The 26,649-nt window shown below is 43.4% G+C and overlaps 1 protein-coding gene across 4 annotated transcripts in view; it reads left to right on the top strand.

Moving 5' to 3' along the window:
* LOC126234421 (probable inactive tRNA-specific adenosine deaminase-like protein 3) overlaps positions 1 to 26,649 on the top strand; it is a 612,850-nt gene that overhangs the window by 154,123 nt on the left and 432,078 nt on the right. For all 4 annotated transcript variants that reach the window (XR_007544722.1, XM_049943111.1, XM_049943113.1 and 1 more), the window contains exon 2: positions 16,395 to 16,488. The gene's annotated coding sequence lies outside the window, so the exon portion shown is untranslated. The remainder of the gene's footprint in view (positions 1 to 16,394; positions 16,489 to 26,649) is intronic.

Here is a 26,649-nt window from a genome sequence, read left to right as displayed (position 1 = left end):
GGTAGAGACATTTTTGAACATTTATTGTGAATTTATCGTGAAATTGTATGTACACTGTACAACTTCCTTAACACTGAGCTTTTTTTTCGGTTTAACATGAATTCACGGGTGCTACGGTATTAATAAAAGCAGATTATCTGACACATTCATACAGTTTCAGTTAACGTTATTACCATCATTTTTCCAAAATTAAATTCGCTACAGCTTCTGTTGACAACTTTGTGCAATTGTCTGGAATTAAAAAACAAATTATGCCAAGTAGTTAATAAACCAAGAACTTTACGAAATTAAGTCTTTGCTTCTCTTGATCTTCTGGAAAACTACTGCAGATACACGTCTGGGACATGTTTTATTAGGTTCACCAGACCAGTAACAACAAAATAAATAGAAATCGTGCTTTACTTTAACCTCATACAGTTTTGCGATGGCTTCATATTAGCGAAGTTACTAAATTTCAGGCAAAATCTTTTATTAGCCGTGACACTGTAACTAAACCTTTGCGGACCTATGTTTATATGAAATTTTTTCCTTAGTTTTACTTGTAGAATAACATATTAAAATATTTCTATATCTAAGTGAATCACCCTGTATAGGCGTAACGTAGGAAATCTGCATGGAATAGAACGAACATGTAAGGTCTAATGTAAGAAAGGGAACTGGGCGACTTCGATTTATTGTGGGAATCATACAAAACTATACTACACTTACAAAGGAGACCGCATGCAGGACACCTGTGCGACCTGTTCTATAGTGCTGCTCGTGTATTACTGAAACACTCCGTGAACTCAATATTTGGGGGGAGGGGGGGGGGAGAAAGAAATTCTTGTCTCCAGGCACCAATGAGAAAGTTTAGAGAGAGTTGTCATAGATGACAGACTGGAAAACGATCTTACTGCAACCAACATACGTCTCGCATAACGAGTGCGGGGACAAGATGAGAGAAACCGGAGCTCGTATGGAAGCATATTGACATTTGTTTTCTACTGGCTGCATCTGCGAGTGGAACGGGAAACGGAATAACTAAAAGCAGCAATGGGTAACGTCAACCTTGCAGTGTATGGTGGCTTCCGGAGTATGTGTATGTAGATGCAGATATATCATTTTCACCCCTTCCTTTTCCATTCGTGGCCTTGGTGGTCTATATCTGGTAGAGCGCTATACTCCGGCCCTGAAGGTCCTGCGTTCTATCCCAGGCAGGGGTGGGGTCATGGGTTCAATCCCCAGGCGGTCCATTCAGACTATCATCAAATGAGTACCGGGGATTTTTCCCGGGGGTAGAAGTCGGCCGCCGCGCTGGATTAGCCGAGCGGTCTAAGGCGCTGCAGTCATGGACTGTGCGGCTTGCCCCTGCGGAGGTTCGAGTCCTCCCTCGGGCATGGGTGTGTGTGTGTTTGTTCTTAGGATAATTTATGTTAAGTAGTGTGTAAGCTTAGGGACTGATGACCTTAGCAGTTAAGTCCTATAAGATTTCACACACATTTGAACATGTTTTAGAAGTCGGCCAGGGCGACGGGCGCGCTACCCTTGCGCTCCTAGTGCTACGGCACTCGACCTGCAGCCAGGCTAATGACCCGGTCATGGATTTAAGCCTCAGACTTTACCTTACCTTACCTTTTCCATTCGCAAATGGTCCAGAATAAAAAGTAATGGTACCCTGCTGTATGAGCAGGAATCTTTTAATTTTGGCGTCGTGGTAGTTACTCGATGTTTATGTTGGAGGAATTAATGTATCTTGATGCATTTTGAAACTAGGGTTCTTGAAATTTTGCGAATAATGAATAACTTCTTTCGTCTAACGTTCTTTGAGCATTTCTGTGATAGTCTCACGCTGACTGAAACCAAAGTGCTTGATTGAATCTCTTTTATCTCTTAGGTTAAACCAACTTGATAACGATCCTAGACTGATGAACAGTACTCAATAATTTCTGGAACGAGGATTCTGTACGTGGCTTCTTTCGTGTGTGAATTGCGCTTTCTTACGATTCTTTGAATAAATCTGAGTTGTGCATGTGACTTCACCACAGGTAAATTACTTGGTGTTAAATACTCCGAACTGAAGCTCCTGTCGGCCTGCAGGGTGAAACCGAACTCCATCGACAAATTTTCTCAGATTGTTCAGGGATGCATTCTGACTACTTTGATATAAGGGAACAGTGGTCTCCCGCAGCTCCTTAGAGAGTTGTTTGATTTTTATACGCCGGCCGGAGTGGCCGAGCGGTTCTAGGCGCTACGGTCGCAGGTTCGAATCCTGCCTCGGGCATGGATGTGTGTGATGCCCTTGGGCTAGTTAGGTTTAAGGAGTTCTCAGTTCTAGGGGACTGATGACCTCAGAAGTTAAGTCCCATAGTGCTCAGAGCCATTTGAACCATTTGATTTTTACACCCATTTATCTCTGTACTTGTATTGTACTGAAAAATATTTGTATAGCAGAGCAGATGTTGACGATATGAACTGTGAGTCTTATTTGTAAATAAACATGTTCCGTGCGCTCATAGTACTTTCCGTGGACAACAGTAAATCACAATTTACTTTTTGCCGTTAAGCTTGCATTCGGTAATGCCGGTATTATATCGGCTTTGTTTTCCCACCATTGTTAGTTGTCTGGTTAAGAAATGGCCGATTAGCACCTGGCGTATGCGTTCATTGAATGCATTAGAAGATCGGCACAGCGATGCTATGCTGAAAAGTTCCCATAGCTACATAACACGCACCAGCCTGGTATTTACCCAGAAGGACGTGGGAAACCGCCTAAAAACCACTTGCAGGCTGGCTGGCACGCCGACCCTCGTCGTTAATCCGCCGTGTGGATTCGATCCGGTGTCGCCACGTCTTGCCGTGCCCCAGAATCGGAATTTTAACGCATTCTATTGACCTGGCTATTTGTAATCTTCTTAAAGTGAAACTAACGTGGAAGTGTGTCTTTGTCACTTCATTAGGTATGTGACGTGGCTGTGGGATCTCGTACGTCAAAACGAACAATATAATAATATTTATGATCCCTCGAGCACTAGTCGCGTGACGCCATTGAGACCCTGTACAGCGTTGAGCATGGGCCTGTACCCATCGATCTCGCATTCGGCAGACGCTCGTTGGATGCCGACAAATGCAAGCACAAATGTTGCGGAACGAGAAACAACAGTCTTGATTGGCAACGAGTCTGTCACTATCGACAGAACGTTTCTCCTTCCTACACAAAAACAACCAACATTCAATGGATATTTCCGAATGAGAAACCCATTACCTAATCTTTGATTATCCTTCTCAGTCCTGACTTTGTGTTTTATGCATGGAAGGTTTGTATTGGTGCTGAGTGCATTGTTGTAGAACAAATCAGATTAAAATCTAAATTTTAAAAAAAACTAGTGTAGTTCCCCAAAATTTTACAATATGTTCAAAATGAATAATATTGTTTAGTTTATGTATTTCTCTGGCGCCATCATGGACCACGCTAAGTCTTGTTACACTTAGCAGTGACCTTTCCTTTCTTTGAAGCCTAGATTTCCTCCAGTCTTTTTGAGTGGGTTTGCTTAGGCTCCTTCGTCCAAGAGACACCTGCGTCTTCTGTTAGACTGTTCGTCTCGGTGTAGCTCGTTCCTTGTTGCGAAAGAAATCCTTGTTACAGGCGTCTTCAGGTTTGCTTTTTAGGAGTTCCAGGTCTTCTGTAGTATATCTAAACCAAGGCATTCTGGTTTTTGGATTTGAATAAAAAGTGGAAAACCATATTGCTCATCTTGGTTCCGTCAATTCGCTTGAGGTGATCGTAAAGTCGCAGAGTCTTTTACGGACTATGTCTGAAATTTTATGTCATGTGTCGTAGACTTCCTTGTTGGAACACTCAGAACAGTCAGTATTAAACACCTCGAATTTTTGAAAACAGTGTCATTGGAAAAGCGGAAGTGAACACGTAGGTCGTTGGCGATTGCAGTCCCAGCGCTACATTGAAGTAAGACCTCGCTGTATTGTGATGAAATAAGCAGTAGCTTATTGGATAGTGTAAGGTATATTAACACATTACACCAAGTTCTAGGCCATTCTAGTCCAAATTTACTAAAAAGTAGCAGAGATTATCTTCATTTCTCGAAGATATGTTGACACTGCCATAAAGTTTTTTTAATCGCATGCTGCCATCTGCTGGGAGCATGGAGAAACTAAAAAATGTAACGCCCTCAAAGCACTTTATGTTAAGTACCGGATGGTTGTAATTAAACTTTCGCTACTTGTGTTAGTGTAGTAGCCGGTCGGAGTGGCCGAGCGGTTCTAGGCGCTTCACTCTGGGCCCGCGCGATCGCTGCGGTCGCAGGTTCGAATCCTGCCTCGGGCATGGATGTGTGTGATGTCCTTAGGTTAGTTAGGTTTAAATAGTTCTAAGTTCTAGGGGACTGATGACCTCAGATGTTAAGTCCCATAGTGCTCACAGCCATTTGAACCATTTAGTGTAGTAGAAAAACATTATAGGAATGATGTTTAGATTGCGCACTATAGGATTTTTATTGTTTGTAAATTTAGAGTCATGACTTGCCGTTACGTGCCGGTACTGGTACGGCGATGTAGGTTGAAACACAAGCTTCAGTCTGCTTTATAGTCAATATTGATCTGGACAAATTGGGAATTGCTCTTGGGAGAGGCAGGCTGCCAATTGCACCACAGATTGTTGAAGAAGTTACTCTTGCCAAAATTGAGAATGGTGGACGCAGTTTGCCATATTCAAGCAGTGTCACTACAGCTGGAAACTCTAATTTCTACATCTACATTAATACTCCGCAAGCCACCCAACAGTGTGTGGCGGAGGGTACTTTATACTTTATGTGCCGTTGTCATTACCTCCCTTTCTTGCTCCAGTCGCGTATGGTTCGCAGGAAGAACGACTGCCTGAAAGCCTCCGTGCGCGCTCTAATCTCTCTAATTTTACATTCGTGATCTCCTCGGGAGGTATAAGTAGGGGGAAGCAATATAATCGATACCTCATCCAGAAACGCACCCTCTCGAAACCTGGACAGCAAGCTACACCGCGATGCAGAGCGCCTCTCTTGTAGAGTCTGACACTTGAGTTTGCTAAACAACTCCGTAACGCTATCACGCTCACGAAATAATCCTGTGACGAAACGCGCCGCTCTTCTTAAGATCTTCTCTATCTCCTCTGTCAACCCGACCTGGTACGGCTACCGTTCGAAAAGTGCTCCGAACAGTTGTGAAATAGTATTTCTAGTGCGGCTCCCAGCTGTCATCGACGCAGATGGTCGTTACAATGAGCAACTTTTGTAACCTGGAACGTAAACATAGAACGCAGATAAAAATGTTTCGCTCTCATGGAAATTAAAATGTGCTGCTTTCAGTGATTTATTCATATTTGTCTTTTGCATGCCCTTACAAATGTTTCCGCAAAGTTACATTCTCCTACGAGCACTCGTTTGTCATAGTGTCCCTCTCGAGTAGTGAATGTTTAATTATAACCACCCTGTGTGTGACACAATCAAGCACAGCGAGTTCTGTTCATTACTTGCGCTAGGGGAAGAAAGCCTTGGAACCTTGGATGTAGCATAATGTGCTACGTAAGGGCTGAAGAGGTTGTATACAGAATGTAGGTGGCGTGACTCCAAAGTACTGTGAACGCTTGCGCTGAAATGCTTTAATGCCAAGCGGTGTGTTCATGTTTAGTATTGGTGCAAACGCAACTTTGCGAGAACTAGTCCTATGTGCCTTGAAGTCACCCGGTAGTAGTGTGATTGTGGCTACCGGTACGTAGACGTCTGCTTTTGACCGTGTTGTGTAGAGTGGCCGGCACACAGGTGCCCCAGAGCGGCCCGCCCCCGCTGCTGCCCCCGGCCGGCGCGTCGCATTGCGGCCGCTCCGCCGAAATGTGCGCCAAGGGGGCCGTGCGCTGTGTGTGCTGGAGCCAGTTTGGCTGCGCGTGTCCGCCAACTCAACCACAGCAGAGCGCAGCGCACCGCAGCGCGCGGTTGCAAACTGCCGTGCTGCACTCGGCCCCGCCATCTCCACTGTCTACAAGAGATGGGCGAAGTCTTTCACCTTTATCAACTACACTACTGGCCATTAAAATTGCTACACCAACAAGAAATGCAGATGATAAACGGGTATTCATTGGACAAATGTATTATACTAGAACTGACATGTGATCATATTTTCACGCAATTTGGGTGCATAGATCCTGAGAAATCAGTACCCAGAACAACCACCTCTGGCCGTTAACGGCCTTGATACGCCTGGCCATTGAGTCAAACACAGCTTGGAAGGCGTGTACAGGTACAGCTGCCCATGCAGCTTCAACACGATACAGCACTTCGTCAAGAGTAGTTACTGGCGTATTGTGACGAGCCAGTTGCTCGGCCACCATTGACCAGACATTTTCAGTTGCTGAGAGATCTGGAGAATGTGCTGGTCAGGGCAGCAGCCGAACATTTTCTGCGGTCGTGCATTATCCTGCTGAAATGTAGGGTTTCGCAGGGATCGAATGAAGGTTACAGCCAGGGGTCGTAACACATCTGAAATGTAACGTCCACTGTTGAAAGTGCCGTCAATGCAAACAAGAGGTGACCGAGACGTGTAACCAATGGCACCCCATACCATCACGCCGGGTGATACGCCAGTATGCCGATGACGAATACACGCTTCCAATGTGCGTTCACCGCGATGTCGCCAAACACGGATGCGACCATCATGATGCTGTAAACAGAACCTGGATTCATCCGAAAAAATGACGTTTTGCCATTCGTGCACACAGGTTCGTCGTTGAGTACACCATCGCAGGCGCTCCTGTCTGTGATGCAGCGTCAAGGGTAACCGCAGCCATGGTCTCCGAGCTGATAGTCCATGCTGCTGCAAACGTCGTCGAACTGTTCATGCAGATGGTTGTTGTCTTGAAAACGTCCCCATTTGTTGACTCAGTGATCGAGACGTGGCTGCATGATCCGTTACAGCCATGCGGATAAGATGCCTGTCATCTCGACTGCTAGTGATACGAGGCCGTTGGGATCCAGCACGGCGTTCCGTATTACCCTCCTGAACACGCCAATTCCATATTATGCTAACAGTCATTGGTTCTCGACCAACGCAAGCAGCAATGTCGCGATACGATAAACCACAATCGCGATACGTTACAATCCGACCTTTATCAAAGGCGGATACTTGATGGTACGCATTTCTCCTCCTTACACGAGGCATCACAACAACGTTTCACCAGGCAACGCCGGTCAAGTGCAGTTTGTGTATGAGAAATCGGCTGGAAACTTTTCTCATGTCAGCACGTTGTAGGTGTCGCCACCGGCGCCAACCTTGTTTGAATGCTCTGAAAAGGTAATCATTTGCATATCACAGCATGTTCTGCCTGTCGGTTCAATTTCGCATTTGTAGCACGTCATCTTCGTAGTGTAGCAATTTTAATGGCCAGTTGTGTAGTTTACTGTTGCGCTGTCGTTTTTGGGACTTGTTCGTTTCCACTCATTCAACGTTCCTTTTTTTTTTTTATCTACACCGCCCGTCAAAACGAAACCTCCAGAATGGGAGAAAGAAACGAAATCAAACTTTACGGGTTGAGGGGGCATTTGGGGTTACTTTAGTGATTACAAAATCGAAGCAAATTTACAAAAAACTTGCCTGTATAACCGCATTTATCAGTATGACATTCCACCCTCTCTGGCCTGGATTCGTGCAATGATTTGGTTAAATAGTGTGTGATAAGACCGTAGTACCGTCTCCTGAAGTAAGTTGGCCCATAAATGTTATAAGTACATTAAATGTATTCACAATTGCGAATAAGGGCAACCATGTGCTGTACAATGGAATGACGACAATGAAAATTTGTGCCGGACCGGAACGCATGGTTGACGACATATGGAAGTTTGTATGAATATGAAGATGGTATCTGTTCTTTCGGACTTATCCAAAAGAACAGATACCATGTTCATATAGTTAAGGCTAACCAGCCATTGACCTTCTCCTGTGCTGGATGCACACGAATTGCTCGAACTCTTACGGGACTCGGTAAGATTGTCTGCCGCGAGTAGTGAGTGTAATGGGCAAGGACACTACGAATGTGGTGTGTGGACATTAAGTTGGGAATGTGGGTCTCACGGGGAGCGTGCAAGGGATAAATCCCTGCCTTCGCACTATCCTCTGTGTCCTCTGTGGCTCAGATGGATAGAGCGTCTGCCATGTAAGCAGGAGATCCCGGGTTTGAGTCCCGGCCGGCCGCGGTGGTCTCGCGGTTCTAGGCGCGCAGTCCGGAACCGTGCGACTGCTACGGTCGCAGGTTCGAATCCTGCCTCGGGCATGGATGTGTGTGATGTCCTTAGGTTAGTTAGGTTTAAGTAGTTCTAAGTTCTAGGGGACTAATGACCACAGCAGTCGAGTCCCATAGTGCTCAGAGCCATTTGAACCATTTGAACCCGGTCGGGGCACACATTTTCAACTGTCCCCGTTGATGTATATCAACGCCTGTCCACAGCTTAGGGTCTTTATTTAATTATCATTTCATATGTATGTTTGGGTATGGCCGTGAGACGTGCACGGATAGCCAAATGGTAAGGCGACCTCTAGCGATAAGCGGGAAATCCGGGTTCGTGTCCCGGTCAGGCACAAATTTTCGTTGTCATTCCATTCTACAGCTGATGATCCTCCTTATTCGCAATTGCGAATACATTTAAAGTATTTCATAACGACTGCAGTCGCCACAGTACGTGTTCTTTTGGGCACGCATGCGTGTTCACAGGAACTTCAAGTCGTAATCAGAATAACATAGGCACTGCAATATAGTGTTGTAAGTGGTCCTTGGTAGCCAGGGTACTGGCCGTGGAATGAAGTTGACTCACGAGCTGGTCCGACACATGTTCAATCGGGGATACATATGATTATCTTGCTGGCCATGGGCTATCGCATGGCATGTAACGCATGAGATCCGCGATGTACAGTTGTCACCACTGCTCCCTCAATCGCTACAGCCGAGATGTGAGGTCACACCCGATGGCTTCCCACACCATGACGACCAGGAGTAATAGCGCTCTGCGTCTCCAAAACACAATGAGACCTTCCGGCAGTCGCCACCATAGTCACCGACGATGGTTATCCGGGGTAGTGGAGAACAGTTATTCACCACTGGACACAATGTGAGGCCTTTCATCAGCAGTACATGCTTCCCGCTAACGTGACCACTTCAAATGCAGCCGTTTACGTTGTTTTAACGGGATCCACCGCATGGAACGGTAATCCGGCTGCTGCAAGTTTCCGATCAGTGGTGAGGGACGACACAGAATGTTGGGAGGGAGTCCCTGGCAGGCTCATTTGGTCAGTGTCGTCGTAACTGCCGTCTGCTTCACGTCTACTGTGCAGCGAGCTACGTTAATTTAAGTATTAACTGTATTTTTCTTACTTGTCACTTCTTCTTCCGTGTGTTTTTGCTTTTAGGAAGCTTTAATTGTCGATTGCTAGTAATAGTGTTCCATAGATTTCGTGTTCGTTTTGAATACAGTCAGAGAGTCCCTTTAGTCAGCTGTAGTGCCAGTAGTGCTAGCGTTTGTTTTGAATACAGTCGAGAGACAGGTAGTGCTTATTTTCATTGTTTTCAACAAGAAGTGTCTAGTAACCACAGTTTAGTCAGCTATCAGCCGCCTTTAGTGAATTAGCAGACTAGTTAAAAGTTCATTAACTCTCTACAGTAAACTGATTTCTTAGGATGGATAGGATGTGTGACTGCTGTGTACGGACGCAGGAGGAGCTGACCACTGTTCGCGAACAGCTGAACGTGTTGATGGCCGCGGTCAGCCGTCTTCAGGCTGCTGCCTCGGAGTGTAGCGGCAGTGGGGAGTCTGGTGCGTCGCAAGGTACACCCCAGGTGTTACATGCTTCACCCACTGTCCCTGCTGTCGAGACATCTTCGCGGGTACCGGGCGCGGTTGGGCCACCCTCTCCCCAAGGGGAGTGGCGGGTTCAGCGGCGTTCGCGGCGCACGAGGCGGAAAGTCAATGTCGACGCTGGCCGTGTGGCATCGCCCGCTCTACCTGTGAGTGGACATGTGGCTGCTCCTTCAGCAAGGTCCGAGCAGGCACTCGGGGAGAGGGGTTTATTAGTTATTGGGAGCTCCAACGTTAGGCGGGTGATGTAGCCCCTTAGGGAAATAGCGGAAAGGTCGGGGAAGAAGGCCAGTGTCACTCTGTCTGCTTGCCGGGGGCTCTCATCCGAGATGTGGAGGAGGCCCTGCCGGCGGCGATAGAGAGCACTGGTTGCACCTGACTGCAAATTGTTGCTCATATAGGCACCAATGACTCCTGCCGTCTGGGTTCAGAGGTCATCGTCAGTTCGTACAGGCGGTTGGCGGAATTGGTGAAGGCGGAAAGCCTCGCTCGCGGGGTGAAATCTGAGCTAACTAATTGTAGTATCGTTCCCAGAACCGATCGCGGTCCTTTGGTTTGGAGCCGAGTAGAAGGCTTAAACCAGAGGCTCAGACGATTCTGCGGAGATCTGGGGTGCAAATTTCTCGACCTCCGCTATCGGGTGGAGAAATGTAGGGTCCCCCTAAATAGGTCAGGCGTGCACTACACGCCGGAAGCGGCTGCAAGGGTAGCGGAGTACGTGTGGAGTGCACATGTGGGTTTTTTAGGTTAGAGAATTCCCTCCCTAGGCTCGACAAGACGCCTCCTGAGACGCGGCAAGGTAGGAGTAGGCAAAATGCAACAGGGAATAACAATATTAATGTGCTAATAGTAAAGTGCAGGAGCGTCTATTGAAAGGTCCCAGAACTGCTCTCATTAATAAACGGTCACAATGCCCATAAAGTACTAGGGACAGAAAGTTGGATGAATCCAGACGTAAACAGTAATGAAATCATAAACTCAGGTTGTAATGTATACCGCAGAGACAGGCTGGACAGTGAAGGGGGAGGCGTGTTTATAGCGATAAGAAGTGCAATAGTATCGAAGGAAATTGATGGAGATCCGAAATGTGAAATAATTTGGGTGAAGGTCACGGTTAAAGCAGGCTCAGAAATGGTAATTGGATGTCTCTGTAGGCCCCCTGGCTCAGCAGCTGTTGTGGCTGAGCACCTGAAGGATAATTTGGAAAATATTTCGAGTAGATTTCCCCACCATGTTATAGTTCTGGGTGGTGAGTTTAATTTGCCGGATACAGACTGGGAGACTCAAACGTTCATAATGGGTGGCAGGGACAAGGAATCCAGTGAAATTTTTTTAAGTGCTTTATCTGAAAACTATCTTTAGCAGTTAAGCAGAGAACCGACACGTGTCGATAACATATTAGACCTCCTGGTGAGAAACAGACCCGAACTATTTGAAACAGTTAACGCAGAACAGGGAATCAGCGATCATAAAGCGGTTACTGCATCGATGATTTCAGCCGTAAATAGAGATATTAAGAAATGTAGGAAGATTTTTCTGTTTAGCAAAAGTGACAAAAAGCAGATTACAGAGTACCTGATGGCTCAATACAAGAGTTTTGTCTCAAGTACAGATAGTGTTGAGAATCAGTGGACAAAGTTCAAAACCATCGTACAATATGCGTTAGATGAGTATGTGCCAAGCAAGATCGTAAGAGATGGAAAAGAGCCACCGTGGTACAACAACCGATTTAGAAAACTGCTGCGGAAGCAAAGGGAACTTCACAGCAAACATAAACATAGCCAAAGCTTTGCAGACAAACAAAAATTACGCGAAGCAAAATGTAGTGTGAGGAGGGCTATGCAAGAGGCGTTCAATGAATTCGAAAGTAGAGTTCTATGTACTGACTTGGCAGAAAATCCTAAGAAATTTTGGCCTTATGTCAAAGCGGTAGGTGGATCAAAACAAAATGTCCAGACACTCCAAAATGGTACTGAAACAGAGGATGACAGACTAAAGGCCGAAATACTAAATGCCTTTTTCCAAATCTGTTTCACAGAGGAAGACTGCACTGTAATTCCCTCTCTAGATTGTCGCACAGATGACAAAATAGTAGATATCGAAATAGACGACAGAGGGATAGAGAAACAATTAAAATCGCACAAAAGAGGAAAGGCCGCTGGACCTGATGGGATACCAGTTCGATTTTACACAGAGTACGCGAAGGAACTTGCCCCCTTCTTGCAGCGGTGTACCGTAGGTCTCTTAGAAGAGCGTAGCGTTCCAAAGGATTGGAAAAGGGCACAGGTCATTCCCGTTTTTAAGAAGGGACGTCGAACAGATGTGCAGAACTATAGACCTATATCTCTAACGTCGATCAGTTGTAGAATTTTGGAACACGTATTATGTTCGAGTATAATGATTTTTCTGGAGACTAGAAATCTACTCTGTAGGAATGAGCATGGGTTTCGAAAAAGACGGTCGTGTGAAACCCAGCTCGCGCTATTCGTCCACGAGACTCAGAGGGCCATAGACACGGGTTCACAGGTAGATGCCGTGTTTCTTGACTTCCGCAAGGCGTTCGATACAGTTCCCCACAGTCGTTTAATGAACAAAGTAAGAGCATATGGACTATCAGACCAATTGTGTGATTGGATTGAAGAGTTCCTAGATAACAGAACGCAGCATGTCATTCCCAATGGAGAGAAGTCTTCCGAAGTAAGAGTGATTTCAGGTGTGCCGCAGGGGAGTGTCAAAAGACCGTTGCTATTCACAATATACATGAATGACCTTGTGGATGACAGCGGAAGTTCACTGAGGCTTTTTGCGGATGATGCTGTGGTACATCGAGAGGTTGTAACAATGGAAAATTGTACTGAAATGCAGGAGGATCTGGAGCGAATTGACGCATGGTGCAGGGAATGGCAATTGAATCTCAATGTAGACAAGTGTAATGTGTTGCGAATACACAGAAAGATAGATCCATTATCATTTAGCTATAAAATAGAAGGTCAGCAACTGGAAGCCGTTAATTCCATAAATTATCTGGGAGTACGCATTAGGAGTGATTTAAAATGGAATGATCATATAAAGTTGACCGTCGGTAAAGCAGATGCCACACTGAGATTCATTGGAAGAATCCTAAGGAAATGCAATCCGGAAACAAAGGAAGTAGGTTACAGTACGCTTGTTCGCCCACTACCTGAATACTGCTCAGCAGTGTGGGATCCGTACCAGATAGGGTTGATAGAAGAGAGAGAGAAGACCCAACGGAGAGCAGCGCGCTTCGTTACAGGATCATTTAGTAATCGCGAAAGCGTTACGGAGATGATAGATAAACTCCAGTGGAAGGCTCTACAGGAGAGACGCTCAGTACCTCGGTGCGGGCTTTTGTTGAAGTTTCGAGAACATACCTTCACCGAAAAGTCAAGCAGTATATTGCTCCCTCCTACGTATATCTCGCGAAGAGACCATGAGGATAAAATAAGAGAGATTAGATCCCACACAGAAACATACTGGCAATTCTTCTTTCCACGAACAATACGAGACTGGAATAGAAGGGAGAACCGATAGAGGTACTCAAGGTACCCTCCGCCACGCACCGTCAGGTGGCTTGCGAAGTATGGATGCAGATGTAGATGTAGATGTAGGTTAGAGTATTCTTGACGCAAAATACGGCGGTCCCGCCTCGTTGTAGTCAGATGTAGTCGACCGGAACGTTGACGATGAGTATTCATGCACTCACATTGCGATGCTGTCCAACATCGGAACACTATCACATCCGAATGCCCCAAAAAATTTGGGTATTGCGTGAGTGGATCAGCAGACCCACAATAGGCCCCTTTTGAAACCCTGTCAGTTGTCTATATGCTGTCTCACACGAGTACACGGCGTCTCCATGTCTTTCATAGTGATCCTCAGACCCCCATATATACCCTACCGGGTTTGATAACAAAACTAAACACGTATAACACTAATGCAATCTGGTCGCCGTTCGACCTGTCACAGAGAGTTGAAACTCGTAATGACTTGCACACCCACCAATTGTGTGTACTTGTATTTAGTTACAGTGATAGCGGACCTTGTATTCTAGGTACTTCACGCTTGTTGTCTGGCTGTGTGATTGTGTAACGCTGTATGTGTTTTATAAATGCCAATATGGAAAACCAGAAGTACTGTACCCGATAAGAAGATACCCAGGAGCTCGTGAGGAGGGGAGAAAGAGAGAAAGGGGGGGGGGGGAGAGAGGGGGTGTACTACTCATATTGGTGTTGCAGTGAATGGCGAAATAGTCGGCGCGGCGAATGGTTTTCGGTACACTTGCTTCTAGTCAGTGTCCATTAGATGGTCTGCCTTCCGCCTTACTTCAGACTGATACTTAATTGATACGCCTCTGAGCGTGGCGGCTCAGAATGCAAGCTCGGTTTTGCGAAGATAAATTTGCTTCTAGTGTAGCTGCAATGCCCGCTCCCCTCTCTCCATCTTCCACACACTACTGTTTCGCTGACGCATCCATGGGGTATAACAGCTACGTTATTGTAGCAGAAATTAAAAAATATAAAACAATAAAATGTTACTATTGGAAACATTTTCTCTCATGACATATACTCCAATCCAATAGAAAGCAAGTACACATAGACAATAAAAAAGTTGTCATTTCAAAAATTTAAATATGTGGATAGGTTTAGTATATACGACGCATTTCTCTAGGACAAGAAATTTTCGAGTTCCTAACTGAGAAATCTGATGGCCTGAGTTAACAGAACTGAAATTAATATGGACTCCAGGTAGTTCGACTGCCTTTTAATTCCTTCAGAGAATTAACAACTGTGGCTCAGAATGTGAGAGAACTGTTTTGAGAAATTTATTTAACTTCATTTAAAAAAAAAAATTTACAACTCATATGCCATTGTCAATTTTTTTGTGGAACTTAAAATGGAAATTATGGGTACTTTTTTCTCAAGAATACGGAGTAGCATATCGAAAAGGGAGTCGGTGCGAATCGGGACATTTTACACAGAGGTTAAAGATAAGTTCTAAATTTCAGTTTATCCGTGATAAATGGTAACAAATCGCCTCCACGCGAAACATTGGGGGGGAGGGGTGGGGGATACGAAAACACTACTACATTTATGTGCTAAGATTGAACACTGTTGCAGGAAACACTTCGCATCTGATATATGGCAAATTTTCGGAATAGTGCATATAATTTCAACACTTTCGTGGTGCTATCCGCTAGGAACTACAGGAATCAGCCACACACATACCGAGTTTGTGAGTAAAGGATACAGGATGAATTCTGGCGTTAGTACAGCATTATGCTACAGTACAGTGTACCACATACGAACACAAGTGCTGCGTACTGACAGTTGTTCACTGAACTGCTAGCATGGAATGCATGTGAAACAGAGTGATCGTTTTTCCTTTATAGAGACAATTTTCTTAATGATCGGGTGCACTCGTAATAAAAATTGGATATCGTGATGATTAATTTTCTGTTAGTAGTAACAACGCATATCAAGCAGAGAAACCTTCAGAGCGAAGCATAATGCAAGAATGTCTGTTGCTTTTGTTTAGTGGCATGTGTTTCATAGTTACTGTGTTATGGAAAAGTATTGTTTGAACACGTTTTCGTGTTGTAAAATTGATTACTAGAGTACTGGACCAAGTTAAAGGGTCATTGATGAATATTATAATTTTATAAACAAAGGACACCTTCTCAATAATTTTTAAAAGTAACGTTAAGAAATTCAGTGATGTTGTCAGAAAGGTAATACATGAAACCAAGGTAGCGGTGAGAAGGCTCGCCAAACTATTTATGAGCAGCCTTATAAATTAGGTTGTTGTTTCATTATAAGATAATTTGAGCCTGTATTCTTTTAATTGAATACTATATCCAGTAAGCGTTGTAATGAACCCTTACAGATCCCAGCTGTATAGAGTAATATGAACTCTCTCTTTCGGTTGCAGCTACTACAGGTAGATTACGTAATTGTTTATAAAATGGGTTCTTGATAGGGTTTAAGCGTTTTCTACGTTGGTTACTCATAACGTTGATAAGAGATTGCACATGGTTATAACGAAGGAAATTCCACTATCAGATTGACAGGACGGTTTGGTGAGTACTTCTCTCATTAAAAGTGGCTTGTATTACAGGAAAGTTTCAGTTTCAAGTGCTGCATGCCACACGGAATACATATATTCCAAAGTCAGAAACACGACAGTAAAATTTGAGAAGTAAAAATAGAGACACTTAATAACAACATAAAAATACGATTCGCCTGGTAGCTAGAGCGTACGAGGTCGTTTGAAGCGCAAATACTTTTAGATTCTTCAAGTGCTATAGCTCTGCAATCAAACAGTGTGAATCGGAGACTATCCTGCGCACGTGTTACAGAATCAAAATTATGAACTGAACATATCTAGCAAAATTTCACATGTACGTGGTAAAAACACTCTTTCGAGGCAACGTAGCTTCATAATTTATCACCATTTTTGTTGCAGATTTGAGAAGCCGTATTCGTCATGCTAATGCGTCTTTTTCAAATGTAGGTGCATGACGCTGCCACGACTAATAATTGCTGTCTGCTATTGCGCCTGCAAGAGAAGAGCCGCTACTGCATTTTCATCCGTTCCCCAAGTATAGGTGAGTACAGTATCACATTATGTCTATACTATGCAAATCACTGCAACAGAGCTCACGTTGCGATGTACTGTATATTTAGTGTTCCTCCACTCCATACACGGATATATCTTGTAAAGTATTGTTACTAGTATTCACGGTCTCTTCTAGGTTACCACGGTGAAAAACTGTTCTTGTAATTTTCTAAGCTTTCCCAAGATTAACTCACTCGAATAATATATTGTTTCTTGTGCGAAACTGCTGCCTTTCCACACAACTATACAGAGAGAGGGAAAAAAAAATCCGGATAAGTAAGAATAGCACTCACGCACCGAGGGTTCCATATAAACTTAACTTTGTGGATAGATAGTTCATCCATCTCTGGAATCTAGAATTTCAACGTTCTCTGCCTGTTATCGATGCGATACTGGCAAGGTATCAAAATATGTGACATAAATGGCAATATCTTTTGATTGCGTCGATGTAGAAACTTATCCAGAATGGATAAAAGATTTAAGTGTTTTCTACCGCCAAGGGACCATGGCCAAAGTGTGCAATATAATTTTCAGCTTGTAAGTCTACCTGTTCCTGTGAGAAAGGGTCTTAACTCACGGCAGTCGCAAACATGACAAAAAATATTTGTTTCGTGTGATATAATTACAGATAAACAGATTTATAATTTTTTCCCTTACTTCTACCGTGGAACCTTGTGTCTTGCAAAATTTCTTGATTCTAGGTTCATGCGGAGTACCCTATAGGTTTTGAAGAGTGAGTTTTCGAATATCAAAATGCATAATTAGTCGTACCTTGCGACTGCATTGACTTAGAAAGTTAAATGTTTTAAGTCCCAAAGGGAAAGAAGACATTAACAGGTGACGTAAATTTCAATTTCATACGTCTTCGTGCTCCTGAGGAAAAGGGGTCTTTACAAAAACAGACAGGAAGATGGATAGCAAATGTCAAAAAATGTTTTTTCCTTGTGATGTTATTACAAATTAACGATTTTAGAATCTTTTCCTGTGCTTGTACGTTGGAACCTTGCTTCTCGCGAAATTTCGTAATTATCGGTCAACGGGAAGTACCCGGTAGATATTGATCAGTGGGTTTGTGAGTATCAAAACATGCGACCGTAAATGGCCGTACCTTTTAATTTAATTGACATACAAGCGTAAATTTTTTACACCGCCAAGGGAGACCTTTCCTGCACCTGCAAAGGGGTCGGAAACGCCGTCGTCGGAAAGTCCACGGAGCCAACATTTTGCCGTGTTTTGGATCAAGAAATGTGTTTAGTGCTGCAAGCCAAGGTGAAATTAGCCCAAAAATACCGATGCTGAATGCAGGAGTACCTCGAAAATGTGCCAACAGTCGACACTTCCGGATGTAAGGGGAAATCAAAAATGCTACCATCACTGCCCATGTTGTAACTGAAAGAAACGAAAGTCGAATGATAAAAAAAATGTAAAATTTTTAATAGTCGTTTGCAAAGACACATGTAAAAACTTCTAATAATTTGAAGCTACTGCGGACACAAGAGCCACACATACGAGGAAAATACGAATACAAGGTGTTCGACTATTATACATGCGAGTAGACGATAATGAAGAAAGCAAGTAATTCTTATAAACATATTTCGGGAAACCAATGGTTTCCCTGAAACGACGTATGCACAATGTAGTCGTGACAATGTTACAACACTGTTAACATCTAAGGCTACATTTATTTCGAAACACCACAAGTGAGGCGTGTTTACGAAATGACAAGCTGCTATCGTTTGCTTTCATCATCATTCCGCTTACGTATAAGTACTGATAAATAGCGTTTCACGCGGGATTAGCCGAGCGGTCTCAGGCGCTGCAGTCATGGACTGTGCGGCTGATCCCGGAGTAGGTTCGAGTCCTCCCTCGGGCATGGGTGTGTGTGTGTTTGTCCTTAGGATAATTTAGGTTAAGTAGTGTGTAAGCTTAGGGACTGATGACCTTAGCAGTTAAGTCCCATAAGATTTCACACACATTTGAAAATTTTTGAAATAGCGTTTCGACAACAAGTGCATCGGTCGTGGTTCGGCAGTACCATGGCCTCCCAGGTTCTGCTACTTGAATTAAGTTCGGCTTTTTGTGGGGTTATTTAAAAGGCTTGACGTATTACAGCCCTTTAGATAGAGTCGATAAACTCAAGGAACGCAATTTAGATGGTTATCAGTGCATTCTGAAAACGCCTGGGTATTTAAATTGAAATGTCCCCTTAGAAAAATTATGAATGACTATGCTGGTACACTTCTACGTTATTTGATTTACAAACAGCTGAGCAAAACTCAATGTACTCAAACAATTTTCTCTTTACTTATTCTGATCATCACTAAACTGACACACAATATTTTTTTTAGCTCAACGCAATCTGACTTTCAACAATCCCTACAAAAGAATGGCCCTGACCAACAATAACCTATACCTTTCATGAATCACTTGCCTCACAAAAATCTTCGTTACTCGAACTACTGCAATACAGCGAGCGCCAATACTGCCAGCTAAATAAAAGATTCTAACTACTGAAGGCACTACTGATAGGCGTAGTTAGCAAATGAAAGATTTTGATTGAGAACAAACAATGTATTTACCTTAATAATGCTCAAAAGTCATCATATCTATATATCTATCAATTCATGACATCCATCTTTACAAATTTCCTTTTTCTGGCGGACACACGTCCAGATCGTCCTCTTATAGTGACCTCTCAAATCTGGCATTTCTCTCCCCGCATCCACCACTGCTTGCGACTCACCAACTGCCCAAAGCTACGTGCTGTCAGGGTTGTGATATCCAGACAGCGCGATTCTCGTACCAACCTCGTGAAATTCTCGTATTTTAGTAAAAATTCTCGAACGCTACGAATAAAAACCTTATTTGTAAATGAATAAAACTATGAACAAGAATTTGTAATTATGAAACAAATTCCATGTCTACATCTTCTTCTTCCTGTTTCGTTTTATAAAGTGTGTCCGACGCCATTTTCTCGTACATTTCGTGTGTTGGCTCAAGAGTTACACATGTTCCGTTGTTTCCTGGTCGTTCTTTAATGCATTCAGAGGCAAGAAGTGCTCCATTCAGTGTACTGGTTTGGAGTCTGTTCCTAATTTCGGTTTTCATGGGGTTTACCGAAGTTGAACATGAAACTTCAATAACCTGACAAGTATGAAATCATATTATTAACTAGTTATTAGCTTCATTGCTTTACATACCTTAGAAAAAACTCTTTCGCAGTCTGCATTTGAATGAGGTAAACTCAAAATTGAGAGAGCGAAAACGCTCAATTCCTTAAATTCTTCAGATTCGTTATTTAATATATTCCACATTTTAACCGGTGATTGTTCGTTTTGTAGTGAGTCTGGGAGACAAGCCAAAACCAGAGGTAGACGCCTCCACTGGTCATCTGTAGTTTGTGCCAAATCTAGATCTGAGGGAGGAATTATACGTGGCAACAGTTCCCCTAAAGGCATGAGTGAAGGTGTTGTATCTCGGAAACTTTGTGACAGGGCATTTGTAGGTTTGAGTGCCGCTAGTTTGGACAGCACTTTATCTTCCATATCATACCGTAATTTGATCCGGCACGAAGCTGTCTGTAATATTTGAGAATTAATAGCTCTCATTAGGTATGCCACACATAAACACACAAATGTATAGAAAACAATAAATGACAAATTATATATGATTTCAGGCAAACGAGGTGTACTCACCACAAGGAAGTTCCTGCATCGATGATAAAAATCCTTGATAAGATGTGGGTGATTCTTTATATATGGTGTGCCAACGTTCTTCAGAATTTTCACACCAAAATACAGTTGTGACTCTTCCAGATGATGATCTGCATTTTTTGGGTCAACATCACTGAGATTTTTTCCCATGACAAGTGCGTTTCATGAAATACGGAAGTATTTCTGTATAGAGAGCTCTAATCTTGTCATGAAGGTCAACAATTACTACTGCTCTAGACTGGAAATACTCGTCGAAAGTAGTAAATTTTGGTAGAATCCACTCTAAGAACATATAATACCTTTCTGCAAAGGAGTCATGTAAACAGTTAAAAACTTGTTCAGCACTTAGAATTCGCTCAGAAAGCCATTTTTGGTTAAAAAATAGCATTAGAGCATCCGAGTTTTCCAGCACTGTCCTAACAACCGCGATCATTGACAGCCAACGTGTCTGTGAAGGATGTAGTAATTTGTGTGGTTCCAAGTTTAAAAATACCTGGAATAAAACACAATGTTTAGCCTATTTCCACACGATCGGACGTAAAATAAAGTCTGAGATATAAAATGCTACAATACCTGAAATTCCTTGAACTCTGCCTGCCTCTTCGCACTGAGTTTGAAAAAAACATAAATATTCCTCGCGAAGTCCTCACAGGCTCTTGGAAGGTTCTTGCACGCCTCGCTTGAGCATATATGCACCGAATGACAAACACACTTCATTACAAAAATTCCCGGGCAGCTATCTCGGAATCTGCTTGCTACAGAATTACGAACTCCCATCATAGTATTGCAACCATCTGCTCCAAAGCCAATAATATTGTCAAATGGAATGTTATGCTGTTGAAACGTTTTTACTACACCATTGTAGAGATTTTCTGCAGTAGAAGCTTTCTCAACATTTAAGTCTCCATCTTCATAAACTTTATATAGCTCCCAAAACTTACTTTCAATACTACCTGTAAAAGGAGAAGTGATACAAAGTGGTAACTTAACAGGAAATTTTATTTTAGAATTAATTTGGTTATTATTTCAAAACTAGCTCTTATTATTACCCACCTGAATCTTTGTCATAAAAGCGAATCGCCACGCAGGAATTTTTCACAGTTCCGATATCGGTGGAATCGTCCGTCATTATGCTAAATTTGGCGTGTTGTTTTTTCGGTAACACCTCTTTGTGTCACGACCCAATAGCATTAGAAACAATGGCACGTGCTTTGTGCCGTTTAAGAGTCATTGCCCTTGCAATATCCGAGTCTGGAAAAATATCTTTTAACAAAAAATGGCTCTGAGCACTATGGGACTCAACTGCTGAGGTCATTAGTCCCCTAGAACTTAGAACTAGTTAAACCTAACTAACCTAAGGACATCACAAACATCCATGCCCGAGGCAGGATTCGAACCTGCGACCGTAGCGGTCTTGCGGTTCCAGACTGCAGCGCCTTTAACCGCACGGCCACTTCGGCCGGCTATCTTTTAACAAACCGCATAAATGGTCAGCAGCTAAAAATGCCACATGATGTTCTGCTAAGAATGCTGATAATTTGATTTCAGCTTTAGCAACCTTCCTCTTAACTGGTTGTGCGTTTGTGACAAATTGAGCAACTGAACGCTGTCGCACGGTAGCAGGATGCATCATGTTTAGGTGCTTCTTACTTCTGGAATAGTTTCTAATATTATGGATTTCGGAAACCATGCTGGTATTGCAGCATCGCGCCCTGAGAGGATCACTATCGCGCACCTGCCAATTACGTAAACCTGGCATATGTAGCCACTCATCACGAAATTTTTGTTGTCGGTGTCGTTCTGTCTTCGAGATTTCACCTCTTTTTAGACGTTTTTTCTCCGGCGTGCACGAAAGTTTCGTGCTTGTGTTTTCATATTCCCTGTCACTTCCCATTTCTCCACTCACAGTAACACACAGTAACCCGAAACACAAAAAGAAACTACACAGTAAATGAATTCAGCTAAACGTACTCGTAATGACTATACGCGAAATACGCATTGTTAAGAGTATCGTTTGTTGAAGACGAAACAATACCGTCTGATGAAATGTCTTTCGTTTGTACTTAACAATTATACAGTATTGTAGGGTAATTAGGTCTACTGTTAATTGCTTTCCAGTAATATTAAAGTTCCATTTAGTGCTTTGAGATTGGTTGGCCGCTCTATTTCTGAAACTTAACAATTCGAACTGAGTGAAATATGTCATGCAAAGCAAAGTGATTCGTTATTGTTAGCTTATTTAATTTACTTTCCAGGGCCAGGCTTTGAACTAAGCCTCATTCTCGACTTTCATCGTTTTGTCATGTCGATAGTTTGGCGCTCTCTCTCTCTCCTGCCTGAAATTTGTTGATTGACAAGAGACTGCATGGATTCGTAACAGTTTCTAATCATTTTTAAAATATAACAGATGAATTGATTATTTTCCAAACAAATGTGTATAATGTATATTTGGTAAAAAATTTGGACCCGTCTCCATAGCTACACGACTTGGTGTGATGTCGCGACCCACGAGCCCGCAACTACTAAGGTTCGAGTTCCCCCGTGGGCATGTATGTTTCTGTGATGTCTGTTGACTAAGTTAGAATAGGATAGGGTAGAGTAAGTCGTCTGCAACGACTCCAGTTATCGATCAGATTAAACGCTAAAAAAAAAAAAAAAAAAAAAAAAAAAGTTTTAGGCAAAATTCTCGTATGTTCGTGTACGATATTCACTTTTGCCCCGTACATCGTACAAATGACGAAATTCTCGTATCGTACATATCACAACCCTGCGTGCTGTTCACATCCAACTGCCCAACACTACACAAGTGAATATTCCAACAATGAGTCCAACCAGCCACAGACTGCACACAGCACAGTCAGTGATTTTCATACAGACCGCTACGTGGCGTTACCAACATAAAATCCTAAACAGCCTACTTACAAAATGTACAGGGGCACCGATGAGGAGGCATACTGAAGCCTTCCTTCACATGAAAGGCAACAATGTGGAAAACTTACTGCAACGTGTTGTCCCAAGTGCATATCTGATCGTTTGATTCTCGGAGCTCTGTTATAAGGCGTTCAAGCACTCAGTCGCAATATATACACTACTGGCCATTAAAATTGCTACACCAAGAAGAAATGCAGATGATAAACGGGTATTCATTGGACAAATATATTGTACTAGAACTGACATGTGATTACATTTTCACGCAATTTGGGTGCATAGATCCTGAGAAATCAGTACCCAGAATAACCACCTCTGGTCGTAATAACGGCCTTGATACGCCTGGGCATTGAGTCATACAGAGCTTGGATGGCGTGTAACCAATGGCACCCCATACCATCACGCCGGGTGATACGCCAGTATGGCGATGACGAATACACGCTTTCAATGTGCGTTCACCGCGATGTCGCCAAACACGGATGCGACCATCACGATGCTGTAAACAGAACCTGGATTCATCCGAAAAAATGACGTTTTGCCATTCGTGCACCCAGGTTCGTCGTAGAGTACACCATCGCTGGCGCTCATGTCTGTGATGCAGCATCAAGGGTAACCGCAGCCATGGTCTCCGAGCTGATAGACCATGCGGCTGCAAACGTCGTCGAACTGTTCGTGCAGATGGATGTTGTCTTGCAAACGTCCCCATTTGTTGACTCAGGGATCGAGACGTGGCTGTACGATCCGTTACACCCATGCGGATAAGATGCCTGTCATCTCGACTGCTAGTGATACGAGGCCGTTGGGATCCAGCACGGCGTTCCGTATTATCCTCCTGAACCCACCGATTCCATATTCTGCTAACAGTCATTGGATCTCGACCAACGCTAGCAGCAATATTGCGATACGATAAACCACAATCGCGATAGGCTACAATCCGACCTTTATCAAAGTCGGAAACTTTATGGTACGCATTTCTCCTCCTTACACGAGGCATCACAACAACGTTTCACCAGGCAACGCCGGTCAACTGCTGTTTGTGTATGAGAAATCGGTTGGAAACTTTCCTCATGTCATCGCGTTGTAGGTATCGCCTCCGGCGCCAACTTTGTGTGAATGCTCTGAAAAGGTAATCATTTGCATATCACAGCATCTTCTTCCTGTCGGTTAAATTTCGCGTCTGTAGCACGTCATCTTCGTGGTGTAGCGATTTTAATGGCCAGAAGTGTACGATATCGCAGCGCCTGTGTTGCTCAGAATTGTAATGCAATGTTCTTTCAGACATGCATGCGTGCCCAAAGGAACAGGAACTGCGGTACACATTTCAAAGCGCAGCTCCTGTTCCTTTGGACACGCATGCCTCTCGGAAGGAGCATTGCATCGTAATTCCGAACAGCAGAGTGCATTGCAATATCGTATTTATTCGCCGACACCATGCAAGCGACTTTCATTTAAGATGTCTCCCCTATATGGGAACAGACATAATGAATGTACGAGTGCAGGTTGTAGACACATGGTTGACGGCGTATGGAAGTTTGAGTGTGGGTGTGGAGTGTGCTCGGGTTCATTGTCGTCATTCCACTGTACAGTTGATGGTTGTCCATATTTGCAACTGGGAATATATTTCGTGTATATCAATCATAATACATCGCGCTGGGGAAACCACTGGTTTCCAAACCTTTGTTTATTAGAGCTTTTAGCTTATTGCTTTGTTCTCTACTCACCACTTTCGTTTGTCCTTACAGTAGTCGAACACCCTGTATATGCTAATAGAATCAGTATTCTCACAGAGTTTCAATCCAGTTGCATTACAACATAGATGCAGTTTGTTTGAATGACGGCTCCGTGTTGATTACAGTGTTTTGCGTTTGTAGTTTTACGTAACTGATTCATACAGGGTTGTACGAAATAAATAAAACGATGGCTACAAGTTGAGCCGATAAAAACCTAGACAGAGCTAAACTTGTTTCGGATTAGACTACTTAGCTCTCTCTACACTGCCTAGTTATTGCCAAAATACGGAAATTTTATTTGGCATTTGGTGAAGTTAACTGTGCGGTGCCACAACATAAGTGGAAATTGGAAATTTGTGGTAAGGTCTTATGGGACCAAACTGCTGAAGTCATCGGTCCCTAAGCCTACTTACTACTTAATCTAAACTAACTTATGCTAAGGACAACGCACACACACACACACACACACACACACACACACACACACACACACACACACACATGCCCGAAGGAGGACTCGAACCTCCGACGGGGGCCCCACGGACCGTGCAAGATGCTCCAGACCGCGCGGCTACCCCGCGCGGCAGCATGAGTGGTTCTTCCTTTTTGTCATCAGTATTGAAGTAATTGAAATGAATGTCAAAATAGCTTCGTGAATTGCGTCACAACATTGGTTTTAGGTTTTAATGATCACATTCTCCTACTGGCCGTTTAATGGGCTTAGTGTTGCAAAATAGGAATGGTTGTAGCTTTCCGTGCCAGTGCTGCATTTAATGACTAAATACGTTTTATCTTTCTTCACAACCTCTTTGAACACTGTTTCAGTAAATGTGCAAACTGTAACTTCTTGATGATATGATATACAATTTTGTTTACCGCTTTCTTAATGTTTTTGACTCCTGCTGAGGAAGGGCAAAATGATAAGTAGCTTTTCTTGTGTTATGCATGAGCTGTTATTGGCTATCATGGGAGATATAGTATTGTAACGCTCGTCTTCAGTGTGTCAGAAAACGGCCTACATGTACTCATTTCCACAGTACTACGACAATAGCCGCTAAGAAAGTGTTAAATATATTCGCATTTCAGCACATTAACCGAAATCGTCCTCGAGTGGCTTATGTTGTTCATACTGGATAACAGCAAATGGGAAATTAATGCAAACCTACGTTAACACATTTTCTTAAAGAATCTGTAGGATATTTTGTTATCAAATGGTGACGTAGGTAAAACACTTGTGCGTGATATTGTAGCAGCGGGACTTGTCACTTGAGTTCACTTGGCTGGATTCATCTGGAAATGCCAGAAATGCCTTTGACTATACAACCAGCAATTTCTCCTTTCAACAACGAGAAAAAATATATTCCAAAAGAAAACGTGACTGCAGCAGCAAAATACAAACGTATTTGTTTTCATCGGTCACCTGCACAGCTCGTCACGTGTGAAAACAAATGCAGCCACCAGCTTTGACCTGACCCCGCTCAATACCACGTTGAGGGAGACGGCAGTCTGTCCCTGAAACGCTAATGAAAGCTGACGGACTCACACGTTGTGAATGAAATATCTAGTGATTGAGGTAAAGCGGCAGTTTAAAATAACGTTGTCTGCGGTTTAGTAAACACGTTTCGCGCGCCCTTTTCGCACTTGCAGTGGCGCTCCGGTGCGCTCGGTGAGGCGTCTGTTGTGGAATTTAATCCATTTGAACATGGCGTTAAAAAAGAAAAGAAAAAAAAATACCGAGAGGCGCGCAGGCGGAACACAAGCTGTAGCGAAAGTCCTGCA

This window comes from Schistocerca nitens, chromosome 2 (genome assembly GCF_023898315.1).
Source record: "Schistocerca nitens isolate TAMUIC-IGC-003100 chromosome 2, iqSchNite1.1, whole genome shotgun sequence".
NCBI lineage: Eukaryota > Metazoa > Arthropoda > Insecta > Orthoptera > Acrididae > Schistocerca > Schistocerca nitens.
The sequence above is the reverse complement of the archived record's forward strand: the minus strand, read 5'-3'. Positions and strand labels throughout refer to the sequence as shown.